The following is a 23,211-nucleotide window of genomic DNA, read 5'->3' on the forward strand; positions in this document are numbered from 1 at the left end:
CTTTTTCTTTCCTCTTCTTTAAAGGAAAAGCTGTGAGTACCACATAGCTCTTGAAATTGTCTTCTTGGAAGGTTGCCCTCTTTTGAAATTTTTGCTCCATTTTTGATCCCAGGATTTATTTGGAGGGCAGGTGTCATTTACAGAATGGCAAGTTGGTGAATATTTAGTGACCTTTAGCAGTGGGTTGAAAGCTGCTGTTGTGGGAAATGGCCACAAGGAGGCAGCATTTCTCCATTCCCAAATCTGAGTACTAGGGCAGCAGAGCCTTTCTGGAAGTCGTGTTCCTAGGTTGTAAATTAGAATGGAATGTGCCAGGAGAAACCCCCATAAGTTTAGGTCTCATTACTTCTTGTTTTTGTTAATTTTTTTAATCGGGGTAAGGACTAGAATATTGTTTGTCCTAGGGGTACACAATCTGGTTCATTTGTACATTATATATGTCTACTCTACAGATCCTCTTCCCATGTAAAATATTACAGAGTGTTCTGTAGACCTCCCTTGCTATATGGTCGGTCGTTTTGAAATATGTATATAATATGTATTTGGATATGTATAGTAACACTAATCTCATTTATCCATTCCCCCCACCTTTCCTTTTAGATGAGCATAGTTGGTTTTCTAAGTCTGTGAGTGTCTTTCTCTGTGGAAATATGTTCATTTGTGTCAGTGATTAGATAACGCCTCTAAGGGATATCATAGGGCATAGGTCTTTTGCTTTCCGACTTACCTCATGTTTTGTGATTATCTCCAGGCTCATCTCTGGTGCCTCAAAGAGCAGTGTTTCATTGTTTTCCATGGCTAATATTCCATTGTGTGCATGGACTCCTTCTTCTTTATCCATTCACCTGTTGATGGACATTTTGGTTGCTTCCCATCTTGGCTATTTTGAATAAGGCTGCAGTGCAGCATTTGCAGCCTGTGTCTTTTCGATCCTGGTCTTCTCAGGTGAGAGGCCCAGTGGTGTGCCTGCTGGATTGAATGGTACCTCAGTTTTCACTTTTCAACGCAGTTCCTTTCGGTGGTCATTATTGGCTGTTATCCACTTTCCATCCCACCAGCACCTAGAGGTTACACAGTTCTCTACAACCCCGTCAGCATTTATTGTTGGTAGACTTTTTGCTGACGGTCAGTCGACAGGTGTGAGTTGGAACCTTTTGGTTGATTAGATTGCATGAGTCTAATAATTCCTGAGGTTGAGCTTTTACCCATTTTCCTGTTTTTTTGTTTAAAGAGAGTGAGGAATACTTACCTCTGCATACTATCTTCTTGAAACATTCGCCTGTTTTGAATTTCTTTTGTCCATACCCCACCTGAGCACAATTTTTGACGGCAGGTGTCCTTTACAGCCCTGAGCCCTTGTGAATTTTAAGTGACCAGTAGCTGTGGGTTTAAAGCTGCTCTTGCGGGAAACGGCCACAAGGGGGCAGCATTTCCTTTACCAAATCTGGTCACTAGGGCAACAGAGCCTTAATGGAAGTCGTGTTCTAGGTTGTAAAGTACAATGGAATGTGCCGGGAAAAAGCCCTTTAAGTGTATGTGTCATTCCTTCTTGTTTGTATTTTTAACAAAATTTTTATTCTTTATCACAGCAAATTCGATTACAATGGTTTGTTTGGCATAGGTGTGCAAGACGTGGTTCCTTCACACATATACATATATCTATGCTTCTTTGGAATCTTTTCCCGTGTAGGTTATGACACAATGTTGAGTAGTCTTCTCCTGGTATTCTGTAGGTCTTTGGTGATTATATATTTCACGTGTGTTTGTATATCTCTGTTCACCTCAATATGGTAATGTACCCAATCCTCACACCTTTCCATTTGGTGAACCTTAAGTTTTTGTACTGAATCTGTGATTGCCTTTCTCTGTGGAAGTATCTTCGTTTGTATCAATTTTTAGGTAACACCTCTATGTGGTATGATAGGATATGTGTCTTTCGCTTTCTCACTTACTCCAAGTTGCGTGATTACTTCTAGAGTCATCTATGGTGCTGCAAATGGCATTGCTTCATTTTATCACCAGCTCATAATCCATCTGTACATGTAGCAGTTCTTCTTTGTCCACCCATCTGTCGGTGGACTTTTTGGTGACTTCCATATCTTGGCTATGGTAATACTGTGCAATGCAGATTTGCCTGCCTCTTTCTTTCCAATTCTGTCTTCTTAGGTTATAGGTCCAGGAATAAACCTCTGGATCGTACGGTAGCTCAATGTTTACCTTTTAACGGCACCTCCACTCTGCTCTCATGAGTGGCTCTCTCCAGGTTACATCCCACTTAAAGTGGAGGGTTTGCATTTCTCCACAGCACCTTCAGCATTTATTCTTTGTGGTTTTTTACTGATGGTTATTCTGACTGGTGTGAGCTGATACGTCTTTGTGGCTGAATTTGCATGTGTCTCATGATCCATTAAAACTGAGCTTTAAGGCAGGTCCTTTTCATTTTTCAGGCTGTGAGTACCGCTTAGTTCTTCAAAGTGTTTTCTTAAAGTATGTATGTCATAATTTTAAAATTTTTTGGCCATTACCTCCCTGAAGACATTTTGCGGTGACCATTAGCACAGGCTTAAACCTGCGTTTGCAGGTAACGGCCAGAGGGTGGCGGTCTTTCTACGTACCCCATGCTGGTACTAGGGCAACAGGCCTTCCGGCCAGTGGTGTTCCTCGGTTATAAATTAGAGTGGATTGTGCCTGAAGAAACCCACAAATGCTGATGTCTCCTTACTTATGTTTGCCTTTTAAATTTACCTTATATTTATTATTGGAGCAATATTACATTGTGTACATGGAAGAGTTCTTCTTGGTGCGTTCCTCTGTTGATGGACATTTTCATTGCTTCCAAATGTTGGCTATGGTCAATATGGCTGGAGTGCAGGATTGCCAGCCTGTGACGTTTTGATTCTCATTTTCTCAGGGGATAGGCCCAGCAGTGGGTATGACTGATTGACGGGTAGCTCAGTGTTTACCTTTTCAAGGCACTTCCATTGTGTTTTCATTAGTGGCTCTTACCACGTCCCCCTTAGGGCCGAGTGTACGCATTCCTCCACAGTCCCTTCAGCATTTATTTTTTGAAACATTTTTGCTGATGGCCATTCTGACTGCTGTGAGCTGATAGGTTTTTGTAATTTGGGTTTGCATGTCTTTAAAAATTCCTAAAATATATCATTTTCCCACACCTTTTTCTTTCCTCTTCTTTAAAGGAAAAGCTGTGAGTACCACATAGCTCTTGAAATTGTCTTCTTGGAAGGTTGCCCTCTTTTGAAATTTTTGCTCCATTTTTGATCCCAGGATTTATTTGGAGGGCAGGTGTCATTTACAGAATGGCAAGTTGGTGAATATTTAGTGACCTTTAGCAGTGGGTTGAAAGCTGCTGTTGTGGGAAATGGCCACAAGGAGGCAGCATTTCTCCATTCCCAAATCTGAGTACTAGGGCAGCAGAGCCTTTCTGGAAGTCGTGTTCCTAGGTTGTAAATTAGAATGGAATGTGCCAGGAGAAACCCCCATAAGTTTAGGTCTCATTACTTCTTGTTTTTGTTAATTTTTTTAATCGGGGTAAGGACTAGAATATTGTTTGTCCTAGGGGTACACAATCTGGTTCAATTGTACATTATATATGTCTACTCTACAGATCCTCTTCCCATGTAAAATATTACAGAGTGTTCTGTAGACCTCCCTTGCTATATGGTCGGTCGTTTTGAAATATGTATATAATATGTATTTGGATATGTATAGTAACACTAATCTCATTTATCCATTCCCCCCACCTTTCCTTTTAGATGAGCATAGTTGGTTTTCTAAGTCTGTGAGTGTCTTTCTCTGTGGAAATATGTTCATTTGTGTCAGTGATTAGATAACGCCTCTAAGGGATATCATAGGGCATAGGTCTTTTGCTTTCCGACTTACCTCATGTTTTGTGATTATCTCCAGGCTCATCTCTGGTGCCTCAAAGAGCAGTGTTTCATTGTTTTCCATGGCTAATATTCCATTGTGTACATGGACTCCTTCTTCTTTATCCATTCACCTGTTGATGGACATTTTGGTTGCTTCCCATCTTGGCTATTTTGAATAAGGCTGCAGTGCAGCATTTGCAGCCTGTGTCTTTTCGATCCTGGTCTTCTCAGGTGAGAGGCCCAGTGGTGTGCCTGCTGGATTGAATGGTACCTCAGTTTTCACTTTTCAACGCAGTTCCTTTCGGTGGTCATTATTGGCTGTTAACCACTTTCCATCCCACCAGCACCTAGAGGTTACACAGTTCTCTACAACCCCGTCAGCATTTATTGTTGGTAGACTTTTTGCTGACGGTCAGTCGACAGGTGTGAGTTGGAACCTTTTGGTTGATTAGATTGCATGAGTCTAATAATTCCTGAGGTTGAGCTTTTACCCATTTTCCTGTTTTTTTGTTTAAAGAGAGTGAGGAATACTTACCTCTGCATACTATCTTCTTGAAACATTCGCCTGTTTTGAATTTCTTTTGTCCATTCCCCACCTGAGCACAAATTTTGACGGCAGGTGTCCTTTACAGCCCTGAGCCCTTGTGAATTTTAAGTGACCAGTAGCTGTGGGTTTAAAGCTGCTCTTGCGGGAAACGGCCACAAGGGGGCAGCATTTCTCCTTTACCAAATCTGGTCACTAGGGCAACAGAGCCTTAATGGAAGTCGTGTTCTAGGTTGTAAATTACAATGGAATGTGCCGGGAAAAAGCCCTTTAAGTGTATGTGTCATTCCTTCTTGTTTGTATTTTTAACAAAATTTTTATTCTTTATCACAGCAAATTCGATTACAATGGTTTGTTTGGTCTAGGTGTGCAAGATGTGGTTCCTTCACACATATACATATATCTATGCTTCTTTGGAATCTTTTCCCGTGTAGGTTATGACACAATGTTGAGTAGTCTTCTCTTGGTATTCTGTAGGTCTTTGGTGATTATATATTTCACGTGTGTTTGTATATCTCTGTTCACCTCAATATGGTAATGTACCCAATCCTCACACCTTTCCATTTGGTGAACCATAAGTTTTTGTACTGAATCTGTGATTGCCTTTCTCTGTGGAAGTATCTTCGTTTGTATTCAATTTTTAGGTAACACCTCTATGTGATATGATAGGATATGTGTCTTTCGCTTTCTCACTTACTCCAAGTTGCGTGATTACTTCTAGAGTCATCTATGGTGCTGCAAATGGCATTGCTTCATTTTATCGCTAGCTCATAATCCATCTGTACATGTAGCAGTTCTTCTTTGTCCACCCATCTGTCGGTGGACTTTTTGGTGACTTCCATATCTTGGCTATGGTAATACTGTGCAATGCAGATTTGCCTGCCTCTTTCTTTCCAATTCTGTCTTCTTAGGTTATAGGTCCAGGAATAAGCCTCTGGATCGTACGGTAGCTCAATGTTTACCTTTTAACGGCACCTCCACTCTGCTCTCATGAGTGGCTCTCTCCAGGTTACATCCCACTTAAAGTGGAGGGTTTGCATTTCTCCACAGCACCTTCAGCATTTATTCTTTGTGGTTTTTTACTGATGGTTATTCTGACTGGTGTGAGCTGATACGTCTTTGTGGCTGAATTTGCATGTGTCTCATGATCCATTAAAACTGAGCTTTAAGGCAGGTCCTTTTCATTTTTCAGGCTGTGAGTACCGCTTAGTTCTTCAAAGTGTTTTCTTAAAGTATGTATGTCATAATTTTAAAATTTTTTGGCCATTACCTCCCTGAAGACATTTTGCGGTGACCATTAGCACAGGCTTAAACCTGCGTTTGCAGGTAACGGCCAGAGGGTGGCGGTCTTTCTACGTTCCCCATGCTGGTACTAGGGCAACAGGCCTTCCGGCCAGTGGTGTTCCTCGGTTATAAATTAGAGTGGAATGTGCCTGAAGAAACCCACAAATGCTGATGTCTCCTTACTTATGTTTGTCTTTTAAATTTACCTTATATTTATTATTGGAGCAATATTACATTGTGTACATGGAAGAGTTCTTCTTGGTGCGTTCCTCTGTTGATGGACATTTTCATTGCTTCCAAATGTTGGCTATGGTCAATATGGCTGGAGTGCAGGATTGCCAGCCTGTGACGTTTTGATTCTCATTTTCTCAGGGGATAGGCCCAGCAGTGGGTATGACTGATTGACGGGTAGCTCAGTGTTTACCTTTTCAAGGCACTTCCATTGTGTTTTCATTAGTGGCTCTTACCACGTCCCCCTTAGGGCCGAGTGTACGCATTCCTCCACAGTCCCTTCAGCATTTATTTTTTGAAACATTTTTGCTGATGGCCATTCTGACTGCTGTGAGCTGATAGGTTTTTGTAATTTGGGTTTGCATGTCTTTAAAAATTCCTAAAATATATCATTTTCCCACACCTTTTTCTTTCCTCTTCTTTAAAGGAAAAGCTGTGAGTACCACATAGCTCTTGAAATTGTCTTCTTGGAAGGTTGCCCTCTTTTGAAATTTTTGCTCCATTTTTGATCCCAGGATTTATTTGGAGGGCAGGTGTCATTTACAGAATGGCAAGTTGGTGAATATTTAGTGACCTTTAGCAGTGGGTTGAAAGCTGCTGTTGTGGGAAATGGCCACAAGGAGGCAGCATTTCTCCATTCCCAAATCTGAGTACTAGGGCAGCAGAGCCTTTCTGGAAGTCGTGTTCCTAGGTTGTAAATTAGAATGGAATGTGCCAGGAGAAACCCCCATAAGTTTAGGTCTCATTACTTCTTGTTTTTGTTAATTTTTTTAATCGGGGTAAGGACTAGAATATTGTTTGTCCTAGGGGTACACAATCTGGTTCAATTGTACATTATATATGTCTACTCTACAGATCCTCTTCCCATGTAAAATATTACAGAGTGTTCTGTAGACCTCCCTTGCTATATGGTCGGTCGTTTTGAAATATGTATATAATATGTATTTGGATATGTATAGTAACACTAATCTCATTTATCCATTCCCCCCACCTTTCCTTTTAGATGAGCATAGTTGGTTTTCTAAGTCTGTGAGTGTCTTTCTCTGTGGAAATATGTTCATTTGTGTCAGTGATTAGATAACGCCTCTAAGGGATATCATAGGATATAGGTCTTTTGCTTTCCGACTTACCTCATGTTTTGTGATTATCTCCAGGCTCATCTCTGGTGCCTCAAAGAGCAGTGTTTCATTGTTTTCCATGGCTAATATTCCATTGTGTACATGGACTCCTTCTTCTTTATCCATTCACCTGTTGATGGACATTTTGGTTGCTTCCCATCTTGGCTATTTTGAATAAGGCTGCAGTGCAGCATTTGCAGCCTGTGTCTTTTCGATCCTGGTCTTCTCAGGTGAGAGGCCCAGTGGTGTGCCTGCTGGATTGAATGGTACCTCAGTTTTCACTTTTCAACGCAGTTCCTTTCGGTAGTCATTATTGGCTGTTAACCACTTTCCTTCCCACCAGCACCTAGAGGTTACACAGTTCTCTACAACCCCGTCAGCATTTATTGTTGGTAGACTTTTTGCTGACGGTCAGTCGACAGGTGTGAGTTGAAACCTTTTGGTTGATTAGATTGCATGAGTCTAATAATTCCTGAGGTTGAGCTTTTACCCATTTTCCTGTTTTTTTGTTTAAAGAGAGTGAGGAATACGTACCTCTGCATACTATCTTCTTGAAACATTCGCCTGTTTTGAATTTCTTTTGTCCATTCCCCACCTGAGCACAATTTTTGACGGCAGGTGTCCTTTACAGCCCTGAGCCCTTGTGAATTTTAAGTGACCAGTAGCTGTGGGTTTAAAGCTGCTCTTGCGGGAAACGGCCACAAGGGGGCAGCATTTCTCCTTTACCAAATCTGGTCACTAGGGCAACAGAGCCTTAATGGAAGTCGTGTTCTAGGTTGTAAAGTACAATGGAATGTGCCGGGAAAAAGCCCTTTAAGTGTATGTGTCATTCCTTCTTGTTTGTATTTTTAACAAAATTTTTATTCTTTATCACAGCAAATTCGATTACAATGGTTTGTTTGGTCTAGGTGTGCAAGACGTGGTTCCTTCACACATATACATATATCTATTCTTCTTTGGAATCTTTTCCCGTGTAGGTTATGACACAATGTTGAGTAGTCTTCTCTTGGTATTCTGTAGGTCTTTGGTGATTATATATTTCACGTGTGTTTGTATATCTCTTTTAACCTCAATATGGTAATGTACCCAATCCTCACACGTTTCCATTTGGTGAACCTTAAGTTTTTGTACTGAATCTGTGATTGCCTTTCTCTATGGAAGTATCTTGGTTTGTATCAATTTTTAGGTAACACCTCTATGTGGTATGATAGGATATGTGTCTTTCGTTTTCTCACTTATTCCAAGTTGCGTGATTACTTCTAGAGTCATCTATGGTGCTGCAAATGGCATTGCTTCATTTTATCGCTAGCTCATAATCCATCTGTACATGTAGCAGTTCTTCTTTGTCCACCCATCTGTCGGTGGACTTTTTGGTGACTTCCATATCTTGGCTATGGTAATACTGTGCAATGCAGATTTGCCTGCCTCTTTCTTTCCAATTCTGTCTTCTTAGGTTATAGGTCCAGGAATAAACCTCTGGATCGTACGGTAGCTCAATGTTTACCTTTTAACGGCACCTCCAGTCTGCTGTCATGAGTGGCTCTCTCCAGGTTACATCCCACTTAAAGTGGAGGGTTTGCATTTCTCCACAGCACCTTCAGCATTTATTCTTTGTGGTTTTTTACTGATGGTTATTCTGACTGGTGTGAGCTGATACGTCTTTGTGGCTGAATTTGCATGTGTCTCATGATCCATTAAAACTGAGCTTTAAGGCAGGTCCTTTTCATTTTTCAGGCTGTGAGTACCGCTTAGTTCTTCAAAGTGTTTTCTTAAAGTATGTATGTCATAATTTTAAAATTTTTTGGCCATTACCTCCCTGAAGACATTTTGCGGTGACCATTAGCACAGGCTTAAACCTGCGTTTGCAGGTAACGGCCAGAGGGTGGTGGTCTTTCTACGTTCCCCATGCTGGTACTAGGGCAACAGGCCTTCCGGCCAGTGGTGTTCCTCGGTTATAAATTAGAGTGGAATGTGCCTGAAGAAACCCACAAATGCTGATGTCTCCTTACTTATGTTTGTCTTTTAAATTTACCTTATATTTATTATTAGAGCAATATTACATTGTGTACATGGAACAGTTCTTCTTGGTGCCTTCCTCTGTTGATGGACATTTTCATTGCTTCCAAATGTTGGCTATGGTCAATATGGCTGGAGTGCAGGATTGCCAGCCTGTGACGTTTTGATTCTCATTTTCTCAGGGGATAGGCCCAGCAGTGGGTATGACTGATTGACGGGTAGCTCAGTGTTTACCTTTTCAAGGCACTTCCATTGTGTTTTCATTAGTGGCTCTTACCACGTCCCTCTTAGGGCCGAGTGTACGCATTCCTCCACAGTCCCTTCAGCATTTATTTTTTGAAACATTTTTGCTGATGGCCATTCTGACTGCTGTGAGCTGATAGGTTTTTGTAATTTGGGTTTGCATGTCTTTAAAAATTCCTAAAATATATCATTTTCCCACACCTTTTTCTTTCCTCTTCTTTAAAGGAAAAGCTGTGAGTACCACATAGCTCTTGAAATTGTCTTCTTGGAAGGTTGCCCTCTTTTGAAATTTTTGCTCCATTTTTGACCCCAGGATTTATTTGGAGGGCAGGTGTCATTTACAGAATGGCAAGTTGGTGAATATTTAGTGACCTTTAGCAGTGGGTTGAAAGCTGCTGTTGTGGGAAATGGCCACAAGGAGGCAGCATTTCTCCATTCCCAAATCTGAGTACTAGGGCAGCAGAGCCTTTCTGGAAGTCGTGTTCCTAGGTTGTAAATTAGAATGGAATGTGCCAGGAGAAACCCCCATAAGTTTAGGTCTCATTACTTCTTGTTTTTTTAATTTTTTTAATCGGGGTAAGGACTAGAATACTGTTTGTCCTAGGGGTACACAATCTGGTTCATTTGTACATTATATATGTCTACTCTACAGATCCTCTTCCCATGTAAAATATTACAGAGTGTTCTGTAGACCTCCCTTGCTATATGGTCGGTCGTTTTGAAATATGTATATAATATGTATTTGGATATGTATAGTAACACTAATCTCATTTATCCATTCCCCCCACCTTTCCTTTTAGATGAGCATAGTTGGTTTTCTAAGTCTGTGAGTGTCTTTCTCTGTGGAAATATGTTCATTTGTGTCAGTGATTAGATAACGCCTCTAAGGGATATCATAGGGCATAGGTCTTTTGCTTTCCGACTTACCTCATGTTTTGTGATTATCTCCAGGCTCATCTCTGGTGCCTCAAAGAGCAGTGTTTCATTGTTTTCCATGGCTAATATTCCATTGTGTGCATGGACTCCTTCTTCTTTATCCATTCACCTGTTGATGGACATTTTGGTTGCTTCCCATCTTGGCTATTTTGAATAAGGCTGCAGTGCAGCATTTGCAGCCTGTGTCTTTTCGATCCTGGTCTTCTCAGGTGAGAGGCCCAGTGGTGTGCCTGCTGGATTGAATGGTACCTCAGTTTTCACTTTTCAACGCAGTTCCTTTCGGTGGTCATTATTGGCTGTTAACCACTTTCCATCCCACCAGCACCTAGAGGTTACACAGTTCTCTACAACCCCGTCAGCATTTATTGTTGGTAGACTTTTTGCTGACGGTCAGTCGACAGGTGTGAGTTGGAACCTTTTGGTTGATTAGATTGCATGAGTCTAATAATTCCTGAGGTTGAGCTTTTACCCATTTTCCTGTTTTTTTGTTTAAAGAGAGTGAGGAATACTTACCTCTGCATACTATCTTCTTGAAACATTCGCCTGTTTTGAATTTCTTTTGTCCATACCCCACCTGAGCACAATTTTTGACGGCAGGTGTCCTTTACAGCCCTGAGCCCTTGTGAATTTTAAGTGACCAGTAGCTGTGGGTTTAAAGCTGCTCTTGCGGGAAACGGCCACAAGGGGGCAGCATTTCTCCTTTACCAAATCTGGTCACTAGGGCAACAGAGCCTTAATGGAAGTCGTGTTGTAGGTTGTAAAGTACAATGGAATGTGCCGGGAAAAAGCCCTTTAAGTGTATGTGTCATTCCTTCTTGTTTGTATTTTTAACAAAATTTTTATTCTTTATCACAGCAAATTCGATTACAATGGTTTGTTTGGCATAGGTGTGCAAGATGTGGTTCCTTCACACATATACATATATCTATGCTTCTTTGGAATCTTTTCCCGTGTAGGTTATGACACAATGTTGAGTAGTCTTCTCTTGGTATTCTGTAGGTCTTTGGTGATTATATATTTCACGTGTGTTTGTATATCTCTGTTCACCTCAATATGGTAATGTACCCAATCCTCACACCTTTCCATTTGGTGAACCATAAGTTTTTGTACTGAATCTGTGATTGCCTTTCTCTGTGGAAGTATCTTCGTTTGTATTCAATTTTTAGGTAACACCTCTATGTGATATGATAGGATATGTGTCTTTCGCTTTCTCACTTACTCCAAGTTGCGTGATTACTTCTAGAGTCATCTATGGTGCTGCAAATGGCATTGCTTCATTTTATCGCTAGCTCATAATCCATCTGTACATGTAGCAGTTCTTCTTTGTCCACCCATCTGTCGGTGGACTTTTTGGTGACTTCCATATCTTGGCTATGGTAATACTGTGCAATGCAGATTTGCCTGCCTCTTTCTTTCCAATTCTGTCTTCTTAGGTTATAGGTCCAGGAATAAACCTCTGGATCGTACGGTAGCTCAATGTTTACCTTTTAACGGCACCTCCACTCTGCTCTCATGAGTGGCTCTCTCCAGGTTACATCCCACTTAAAGTGGAGGGTTTGCATTTCTCCACAGCACCTTCAGCATTTATTCTTTGTGGTTTTTTACTGATGGTTATTCTGACTGGTGTGAGCTGATACGTCTTTGTGGCTGAATTTGCATGTGTCTCATGATCCATTAAAACTGAGCTTTAAGGAAGGTCCTTTTCATTTTTCAGGCTGTGAGTACCGCTTAGTTCTTCAAAGTGTTTTCTTAAAGTATGTATGTCATAATTTTAAAATTTTTTGGCCATTACCTCCCTGAAGACATTTTGCGGTGACCATTAGCACAGGCTTAAACCTGCGTTTGCAGGTAACGGCCAGAGGGTGGCGGTCTTTCTACGTTCCCCATGCTGGTACTAGGGCAACAGGCCTTCCGGCCAGTGGTGTTCCTCGGTTATAAATTAGAGTGGAATGTGCCTGAAGAAACCCACAAATGCTGATGTCTCCTTACTTATGTTTGTCTTTTAAATTTACCTTATATTTATTATTGGAGCAATATTACATTGTGTACATGGAAGAGTTCTTCTTGGTGCGTTCCTCTGTTGATGGACATTTTCATTGCTTCCAAATGTTGGCTATGGTCAATATGGCTGGAGTGCAGGATTGCCAGCCTGTGACGTTTTGATTCTCATTTTCTCAGGGGATAGGCCCAGCAGTGGGTATGACTGATTGACGGGTAGCTCAGTGTTTACCTTTTCAAGGCACTTCCATTGTGTTTTCATTAGTGGCTCTTACCACGTCCCCCTTAGGGCCGAGTGTACGCATTCCTCCACAGTCCCTTCAGCATTTATTTTATGAAACATTTTTGCTGATGGCCATTCTGACTGCTGTGAGCTGATAGGTTTTTGTAATTTGGGTTTGCATGTCTTTAAAAATTCCTAAAATATATCATTTTCCCACACCTTTTTCTTTCCTCTTCTTTAAAGGAAAAGCTGTGAGTACCACATAGCTCTTGAAATTGTCTTCTTGGAAGGTTGCCCTCTTTTGAAATTTTTGCTCCATTTTTGATCCCAGGATTTATTTGGAGGGCAGGTGTCATTTACAGAATGGCAAGTTGGTGAATATTTAGTGACCTTTAGCAGTGGGTTGAAAGCTGCTGTTGTGGGAAATGGCCACAAGGAGGCAGCATTTCTCCATTCCCAAATCTGAGTACTAGGGCAGCAGAGCCTTTCTGGAAGTCGTGTTCCTAGGTTGTAAATTAGAATGGAATGTGCCAGGAGAAACCCCCATAAGTTTAGGTCTCATTACTTCTTGTTTTTGTTAATTTTTTTAATCGGGGTAAGGACTAGAATATTGTTTGTCCTAGGGGTACACAATCTGGTTCATTTGTACATTATATATGTCTAGTCTACAGATCCTCTTCCCATGTAAAATATTACAGAGTGTTCTGTAGACCTCCCTTGCTATATGGTCGGTCGTTTTGAAATATGTATATAATATGTATTTGGATATGTATAGTAACACTAATCTCATTTATCCATTCCCCCCACCTTTCCTTTTAGATGAGCATAGTTGGTTTTCTAAGTCTGTGAGTGTCTTTCTCTGTGGAAATATGTTCATTTGTGTCAGTGATTAGATAACGCCTCTAAGGGATATCATAGGATATAGGTCTTTTGCTTTCCGACTTACCTCATGTTTTGTGATTATCTCCAGGCTCATCTCTGGTGCCTCAAAGAGCAGTGTTTCATTGTTTTCCATGGCTAATATTCCATTGTGTACATGGACTCCTTCTTCTTTATCCATTCACCTGTTGATGGACATTTTGGTTGCTTCCCATCTTGGCTATTTTGAATAAGGCTGCAGTGCAGCATTTGCAGCCTGTGTCTTTTCGATCCTGGTCTTCTCAGGTGAGAGGCCCAGTGGTGTGCCTGCTGGATTGAATGGTACCTCAGTTTTCACTTTTCAATGCAGTTCCTTTCGGTAGTCATTATTGGCTGTTAACCACTTTCCTTCCCACCAGCACCTAGAGGTTACACAGTTCTCTACAACCCCGTCAGCATTTATTGTTGGTAGACTTTTTGCTGACGGTCAGTCGACAGGTGTGAGTTGAAACCTTTTGGTTGATTAGATTGCATGAGTCTAATAATTCCTGAGGTTGAGCTTTTACCCATTTTCCTGTTTTTTTGTTTAAAGAGAGTGAGGAATACTTACCTCTGCATACTATCTTCTTGAAACATTCGCCTGTTTTGAATTTCTTTTGTCCATTCCCCAACTGAGCACAATTTTTGACGGCAGGTGTCCTTTACAGCCCTGAGCCCTTGTGAATTTTAAGTGACCAGTAGCTGTGGGTTTAAAGCTGCTCTTGCGGGAAACGGCCACAAGGGGGCAGCATTTCTCCTTTACCAAATCTGGTCACTAGGGCAACAGAGCCTTAATGGAAGTCGTGTTCTAGGTTGTAAAGTACAATGGAATGTGCCGGGAAAAAGCCCTTTAAGTGTATGTGTCATTCCTTCTTGTTTGTATTTTTAACAAAATTTTTATTCTTTATCACAGCAAATTCGATTACAATGGTTTGTTTGGTCTAGGTGTGCAAGACGTGGTTCCTTCACACATATACATATATCTATTCTTCTTTGGAATCTTTTCCCGTGTAGGTTATGACACAATGTTGAGTAGTCTTCTCTTGGTATTCTGTAGGTCTTTGGTGATTATATATTTCACGTGTGTTTGTATATCTCTTTTAACCTCAATATGGTAATGTACCCAATCCTCACACGTTTCCATTTGGTGAACCTTAAGTTTTTGTACTGAATCTGTGATTGCCTTTCTCTATGGAAGTATCTTGGTTTGTATCAATTTTTAGGTAACACCTCTATGTGGTATGATAGGATATGTGTCTTTCGTTTTCTCACTTATTCCAAGTTGCGTGATTACTTCTAGAGTCATCTATGGTGCTGCAAATGGCATTGCTTCATTTTATCGCTAGCTCATAATCCATCTGTACATGTAGCAGTTCTTCTTTGTCCACCCATCTGTCGGTGGACTTTTTGGTGACTTCCATATCTTGGCTATGGTAATACTGTGCAATGCAGATTTGCCTGCCTCTTTCTTTCCAATTCTGTCTTCTTAGGTTATAGGTCCAGGAATAAACCTCTGGATCGTACGGTAGCTCAATGTTTACCTTTTAACGGCACCTCCAGTCTGCTGTCATGAGTGGCTCTCTCCAGGTTACATCCCACTTAAAGTGGAGGGTTTGCATTTCTCCACAGCACCTTCAGCATTTATTCTTTGTGGTTTTTTACTGATGGTTATTCTGACTGGTGTGAGCTGATACGTCTTTGTGGCTGAATTTGCATGTGTCTCATGATCCATTAAAACTGAGCTTTAAGGCAGGTCCTTTTCATTTTTCAGGCTGTGAGTACCGCTTAGTTCTTCAAAGTGTTTTCTTAAAGTATGTATGTCATAATTTTAAAATTTTTTGGCCATTACCTCCCTGAAGACATTTTGCGGTGACCATTAGCACAGGCTTAAACCTGCGTTTGCAGGTAACGGCCAGAGGGTGGTGGTCTTTCTACGTTCCCCATGCTGGTACTAGGGCAACAGGCCTTCCGGCCAGTGGTGTTCCTCGGTTATAAATTAGAGTGGAATGTGCCTGAAGAAACCCACAAATGCTGATGTCTCCTTACTTATGTTTGTCTTTTAAATTTACCTTATATTTATTATTGGAGCAATATTACATTGTGTACATGGAACAGTTCTTCTTGGTGCGTTCCTCTGTTGATGGACATTTTCATTGCTTCCAAATGTTGGCTATGGTCAATATGGCTGGAGTGCAGGATTGCCAGCCTGTGACGTTTTGATTCTCATTTTCTCAGGGGATAGGCCCAGCAGTGGGTATGACTGATTGACGGGTAGCTCAGTGTTTACCTTTTCAAGGCACTTCCATTGTGTTTTCATTAGTGGCTCTTACCACGTCCCCCTTAGGGCCGAGTGTACGCATTCCTCCACAGTCCCTTCAGCATTTATTTTTTGAAACATTTTTGCTGATGGCCATTCTGACTGCTGTGAGCTGATAGGTTTTTGTAATTTGGGTTTGCATGTCTTTAAAAATTCCTAAAATATATCATTTTCCCACACCTTTTTCTTTCCTCTTCTTTAAAGGAAAAGCTGTGAGTACCACATAGCTCTTGAAATTGTCTTCTTGGAAGGTTGCCCTCTTTTGAAATTTTTGCTCCATTTTTGATCCCAGGATTTATTTGGAGGGCAGGTGTCATTTACAGAATGGCAAGTTGGTGAATATTTAGTGACCTTTAGCAGTGGGTTGAAAGCTGCTGTTGTGGGAAATGGCCACAAGGAGGCAGCATTTCTCCATTCCCAAATCTGAGTACTAGGGCAGCAGAGCCTTTCTGGAAGTCGTGTTCCTAGGTTGTAAATTAGAATGGAATGTGCCAGGAGAAACCCCCATAAGTTTAGGTCTCATTACTTCTTGTTTTTGTTAATTTTTTTAATCGGGGTAAGGACTAGAATATTGTTTGTCCTAGGGGTACACAATCTGGTTCATTTGTACATTATATATGTCTAGTCTACAGATCCTCTTCCCATGTAAAATATTACAGAGTGTTCTGTAGACCTCCCTTGCTATATGGTCGGTCGTTTTGAAATATGTATATAATATGTATTTGGATATGTATAGTAACACTAATCTCATTTATCCATTCCCCCCACCTTTCCTTTTAGATGAGCATAGTTGGTTTTCTAAGTCTGTGAGTGTCTTTCTCTGTGGAAATATGTTCATTTGTGTCAGTGATTAGATAACGCCTCTAAGGGATATCATAGGATATAGGTCTTTTGCTTTCCGACTTACCTCATGTTTTGTGATTATCTCCAGGCTCATCTCTGGTGCCTCAAAGAGCAGTGTTTCATTGTTTTCCATGGCTAATATTCCATTGTGTACATGGACTCCTTCTTCTTTATCCATTCACCTGTTGATGGACATTTTGGTTGCTTCCCATCTTGGCTATTTTGAATAAGGCTGCAGTGCAGCATTTGCAGCCTGTGTCTTTTCGATCCTGGTCTTCTCAGGTGAGAGGCCCAGTGGTGTGCCTGCTGGATTGAATGGTACCTCAGTTTTCACTTTTCAATGCAGTTCCTTTCGGTAGTCATTATTGGCTGTTAACCACTTTCCTTCCCACCAGCACCTAGAGGTTACACAGTTCTCTACAACCCCGTCAGCATTTATTGTTGGTAGACTTTTTGCTGACGGTCAGTCGACAGGTGTGAGTTGAAACCTTTTGGTTGATTAGATTGCATGAGTCTAATAATTCCTGAGGTTGAGCTTTTACCCATTTTCCTGTTTTTTTGTTTAAAGAGAGTGAGGAATACTTACCTCTGCATACTATCTTCTTGAAACATTCGCCTGTTTTGAATTTCTTTTGTCCATTCCCCAACTGAGCACAATTTTTGACGGCAGGTGTCCTTTACAGCCCTGAGCCCTTGTGAATTTTAAGTGACCAGTAGCTGTGGGTTTAAAGCTGCTCTTGCGGGAAACGGCCACAAGGGGGCAGCATTTCTCCTTTACCAAATCTGGTCACTAGGGCAACAGAGCCTTAATGGAAGTCGTGTTCTAGGTTGTAAAGTACAATGGAATGTGCCGGGAAAAAGCCCTTTAAGTGTATGTGTCATTCCTTCTTGTTTGTATTTTTAACAAAATTTTTATTCTTTATCACAGCAAATTCGATTACAATGGTTTGTTTGGTCTAGGTGTGCAAGACGTGGTTCCTTCACACATATACATATATCTATTCTTCTTTGGAATCTTTTCCCGTGTAGGTTATGACACAATGTTGAGTAGTCTTCTCTTGGTATTCTGTAGGTCTTTGGTGATTATATATTTCACGTGTGTTTGTATATCTCTTTTAACCTCAATATGGTAATGTACCCAATCCTCACACGTTTCCATTTGGTGAACCTTAAGTTTTTGTACTGAATCTGTGATTGCCTTTCTCTATGGAAGTATCTTGGTTTGTATCAATTTTTAGGTAACACCTCTATGTGGTATGATAGGATATGTGTCTTTCGTTTTCTCACTTATTCCAAGTTGCGTGATTACTTCTAGAGTCATCTATGGTGCTGCAAATGGCATTGCTTCATTTTATCGCTAGCTCATAATCCATCTGTACATGTAGCAGTTCTTCTTTGTCCACCCATCTGTCGGTGGACTTTTTGGTGACTTCCATATCTTGGCTATGGTAATACTGTGCAATGCAGATTTGCCTGCCTCTTTCTTTCCAATTCTGTCTTCTTAGGTTATAGGTCCAGGAATAAACCTCTGGATCGTACGGTAGCTCAATGTTTACCTTTTAACGGCACCTCCAGTCTGCTGTCATGAGTGGCTCTCTCCAGGTTACATCCCACTTAAAGTGGAGGGTTTGCATTTCTCCACAGCACCTTCAGCATTTATTCTTTGTGGTTTTTTACTGATGGTTATTCTGACTGGTGTGAGCTGATACGTCTTTGTGGCTGAATTTGCATGTGTCTCATGATCCATTAAAACTGAGCTTTAAGGCAGGTCCTTTTCATTTTTCAGGCTGTGAGTACCGCTTAGTTCTTCAAAGTGTTTTCTTAAAGTATGTATGTCATAATTTTAAAATTTTTTGGCCATTACCTCCCTGAAGACATTTTGCGGTGACCATTAGCACAGGCTTAAACCTGCGTTTGCAGGTAACGGCCAGAGGGTGGTGGTCTTTCTACGTTCCCCATGCTGGTACTAGGGCAACAGGCCTTCCGGCCAGTGGTGTTCCTCGGTTATAAATTAGAGTGGAATGTGCCTGAAGAAACCCACAAATGCTGATGTCTCCTTACTTATGTTTGTCTTTTAAATTTACCTTATATTTATTATTGGAGCAATATTACATTGTGTACATGGAACAGTTCTTCTTGGTGCGTTCCTCTGTTGATGGACATTTTCATTGCTTCCAAATGTTGGCTATGGTCAATATGGCTGGAGTGCAGGATTGCCAGCCTGTGACGTTTTGATTCTCATTTTCTCAGGGGATAGGCCCAGCAGTGGGTATGACTGATTGACGGGTAGCTCAGTGTTTACCTTTTCAAGGCACTTCCATTGTGTTTTCATTAGTGGCTCTTACCACGTCCCCCTTAGGGCCGAGTGTACGCATTCCTCCACAGTCCCTTCAGCATTTATTTTTTGAAACATTTTTGCTGATGGCCATTCTGACTGCTGTGAGCTGATAGGTTTTTGTAATTTGGGTTTGCATGTCTTTAAAAATTCCTAAAATATATCATTTTCCCACACCTTTTTCTTTCCTCTTCTTTAAAGGAAAAGCTGTGAGTACCACATAGCTCTTGAAATTGTCTTCTTGGAAGGTTGCCCTCTTTTGAAATTTTTGCTCCATTTTTGATCCCAGGATTTATTTGGAGGGCAGGTGTCATTTACAGAATGGCAAGTTGGTGAATATTTAGTGACCTTTAGCAGTGGGTTGAAAGCTGCTGTTGTGGGAAATGGCCACAAGGAGGCAGCATTTCTCCATTCCCAAATCTGAGTACTAGGGCAGCAGAGCCTTTCTGGAAGTCGTGTTCCTAGGTTGTAAATTAGAATGGAATGTGCCAGGAGAAACCCCCATAAGTTTAGGTCTCATTACTTCTTGTTTTTGTTAATTTTTTTAATCGGGGTAAGGACTAGAATATTGTTTGTCCTAGGGGTACACAATCTGGTTCATTTGTACATTATATATGTCTACTCTACAGATCCTCTTCCCATGTAAAATATTACAGAGTGTTCTGTAGACCTCCCTTGCTATATGGTCGGTCGTTTTGAAATATGTATATAATATGTATTTGGATATGTATAGTAACACTAATCTCATTTATCCATTCCCCCCACCTTTCCTTTTAGATGAGCATAGTTGGTTTTCTAAGTCTGTGAGTGTCTTTCTCTGTGGAAATATGTTCATTTGTGTCAGTGATTAGATAACGCCTCTAAGGGATATCATAGGATATAGGTCTTTTGCTTTCCGACTTACCTCATGTTTTGTGATTATCTCCAGGCTCATCTCTGGTGCCTCAAAGAGCAGTGTTTCATTGTTTTCCATGGCTAATATTCCATTGTGTACATGGACTCCTTCTTCTTTATCCATTCACCTGTTGATGGACATTTTGGTTGCTTCCCATCTTGGCTATTTTGAATAAGGCTGCAGTGCAGCATTTGCAGCCTGTGTCTTTTCGATCCTGGTCTTCTCAGGTGAGAGGCCCAGTGGTGTGCCTGCTGGATTGAATGGTACCTCAGTTTTCACTTTTCAACGCAGTTCCTTTCGGTGGTCATTATTGGCTGTTAACCACTTTCCATCCCACCAGCACCTAGAGGTTACACAGTTCTCTACAACCCCGTCAGCATTTATTGTTGGTAGACTTTTTGCTGACGGTCAGTCGACAGGTGTGAGTTGGAACCTTTTGGTTGATTAGATTGCATGAGTCTAATAATTCCTGAGGTTGAGCTTTTACCCATTTTCCTGTTTTTTTGTTTAAAGAGAGTGAGGAATACTTACCTCTGCATACTATCTTCTTGAAACATTCGCCTGTTTTGAATTTCTTTTGTCCATTCCCCACCTGAGCACAATTTTTGACGGCAGGTGTCCTTTACAGCCCTGAGCCCTTGTGAATTTTAAGTGACCAGTAGCTGTGGGTTTAAAGCTGCTCTTGCGGGAAACGGCCACAAGGGGGCAGCATTTCTCCTTTACCAAATCTGGTCACTAGGGCAACAGAGCCTTAATGGAAGTCGTGTTCTAGGTTGTAAAGTACAATGGAATGTGCCGGGAAAAAGCCCTTTAAGTGTATGTGTCATTCCTTCTTGTTTGTATTTTTAACAAAATTTTTATTCTTTATCACAGCAAATTCGATTACAATGGTTTGTTTGGTCTAGGTGTGCAAGACGTGGTTCCTTCACACATATACATATATCTATGCTTCTTTGGAATCTTTTCCCGTGTAGGTTATGACACAATGTTGAGTAGTCTTCTCTTGGTATTCTGTAGGTCTTTGGTGATTATATATTTCACGTGTGTTTGTATATCTCTGTTCACCTCAATATGGTAATGTACCCAATCCTCACACCTTTCCATTTGGTGAACCATAAGTTTTTGTACTGAATCTGTGATTGCCTTTCTCTGTGGAAGTATCTTCGTTTGTATTCAATTTTTAGGTAACACCTCTATGTGATATGATAGGATATGTGTCTTTCGCTTTCTCACTTACTCCAAGTTGCGTGATTACTTCTAGAGTCATCTATGGTGCTGCAAATGGCATTACTTCATTTTATCGCTAGCTCATAATCCATCTGTACATGTAGCAGTTCTTCTTTGTCCACCCATCTGTCGGTGGACTTTTTGGTGACTTCCATATCTTAGCTATGGTAATACTGTGCAATGCAGATTTGCCTGCCTCTTTCTTTCCAATTCTGTTTTCTTAGGTTATAGGTCCAGGAATAAACCTCTGGATCGTACGGTAGCTCAATGTTTACCTTTTAACGGCACCTCCACTCTGCTCTCATGAGTGGCTCTCTCCAGGTTACATCCCACTTAAAGTGGAGGGTTTGCATTTCTCCACAGCACCTTCAGCATTTATTCTTTGTGGTTTTTTACTGATGGTTATTCTGACTGGTGTGAGCTGATACGTCTTTGTGGCTGAATTTGCATGTGTCTCATGATCCATTAAAACTGAGCTTTAAGGCAGGTCCTTTTCATTTTTCAGGCTGTGAGTACCGCTTAGTTCTTCAAAGTGTTTTCTTAAAGTATGTATGTCATAATTTTAAAATTTTTTGGCCATTACCTCCCTGAAGACATTTTGCGGTGACCATTAGCACAGGCTTAAACCTGCGTTTGCAGGTAACGGCCAGAGGGTGGTGGTCTTTCTACGTTCCCCATGCTGGTACTAGGGCAACAGGCCTTCCGGCCAGTGGTGTTCCTCGGTTATAAATTAGAGTGGAATGTGCCTGAAGAAACCCACAAATGCTGATGTCTCCTTACTTATGTTTGTCTTTTAAATTTACCTTATATTTATTATTGGAGCAATATTACATTGTGTACATGGAACAGTTCTTCTTGGTGCGTTCCTCTGTTGATGGACATTTTCATTGCTTCCAAATGTTGGCTATGGTCAATATGGCTGGAGTGCAGGATTGCCAGCCTGTGACGTTTTGATTCTCATTTTCTCAGGGGATAGGCCCAGCAGTGGGTATGACTGATTGACGGGTAGCTCAGTGTTTACCTTTTCAAGGCACTTCCATTGTGTTTTCATTAGTGGCTCTTACCACGTCCCTCTTAGGGCCGAGTGTACGCATTCCTCCACAGTCCCTTCAGCATTTATTTTTTGAAACATTTTTGCTGATGGCCATTCTGACTGCTGTGAGCTGATAGGTTTTTGTAATTTGGGTTTGCATGTCTTTAAAAATTCCTAAAATATATCATTTTCCCACACCTTTTTCTTTCCTCTTCTTTAAAGGAAAAGCTGTGAGTACCACATAGCTCTTGAAATTGTCTTCTTGGAAGGTTGCCCTCTTTTGAAATTTTTGCTCCATTTTTGATCCCAGGATTTATTTGGAGGGCAGGTGTCATTTACAGAATGGCAAGTTGGTGAATATTTAGTGACCTTTAGCAGTGGGTTGAAAGCTGCTGTTGTGGGAAATGGCCACAAGGAGGCAGCATTTCTCCATTCCCAAATCTGAGTACTAGGGCAGCAGAGCCTTTCTGGAAGTCGTGTTCCTAGGTTGTAAATTAGAATGGAATGTGCCAGGAGAAACCCCCATAAGTTTAGGTCTCATTACTTCTTGTTTTTGTTAATTTTTTTAATCGGGGTAAGGACTAGAATATTGTTTGTCCTAGGGGTACACAATCTGGTTCATTTGTACATTATATATGTCTAGTCTACAGATCCTCTTCCCATGTAAAATATTACAGAGTGTTCTGTAGACCTCCCTTGCTATATGGTCGGTCGTTTTGAAATATGTATATAATATGTATTTGGATATGTATAGTAACACTAATCTCATTTATCCATTCCCCCCACCTTTCCTTTTAGATGAGCATAGTTGGTTTTCTAAGTCTGTGAGTGTCTTTCTCTGTGGAAATATGTTCATTTGTGTCAGTGATTAGATAACGCCTCTAAGGGATATCATAGGATATAGGTCTTTTGCTTTCCGACTTACCTCATGTTTTGTGATTATCTCCAGGCTCATCTCTGGTGCCTCAAAGAGCAGTGTTTCATTGTTTTCCATGGCTAATATTCCATTGTGTACATGGACTCCTTCTTCTTTATCCATTCACCTGTTGATGGACATTTTGGTTGCTTCCCATCTTGGCTATTTTGAATAAGGCTGCAGTGCAGCATTTGCAGCCTGTGTCTTTTCGATCCTGGTCTTCTCAGGTGAGAGGCCCAGTGGTGTGCCTGCTGGATTGAATGGTACC

Source organism: Eschrichtius robustus, chromosome 5 (assembly GCF_028021215.1).
Source record: "Eschrichtius robustus isolate mEscRob2 chromosome 5, mEscRob2.pri, whole genome shotgun sequence".
Classification (NCBI taxonomy): domain Eukaryota; kingdom Metazoa; phylum Chordata; class Mammalia; order Artiodactyla; family Eschrichtiidae; genus Eschrichtius; species Eschrichtius robustus.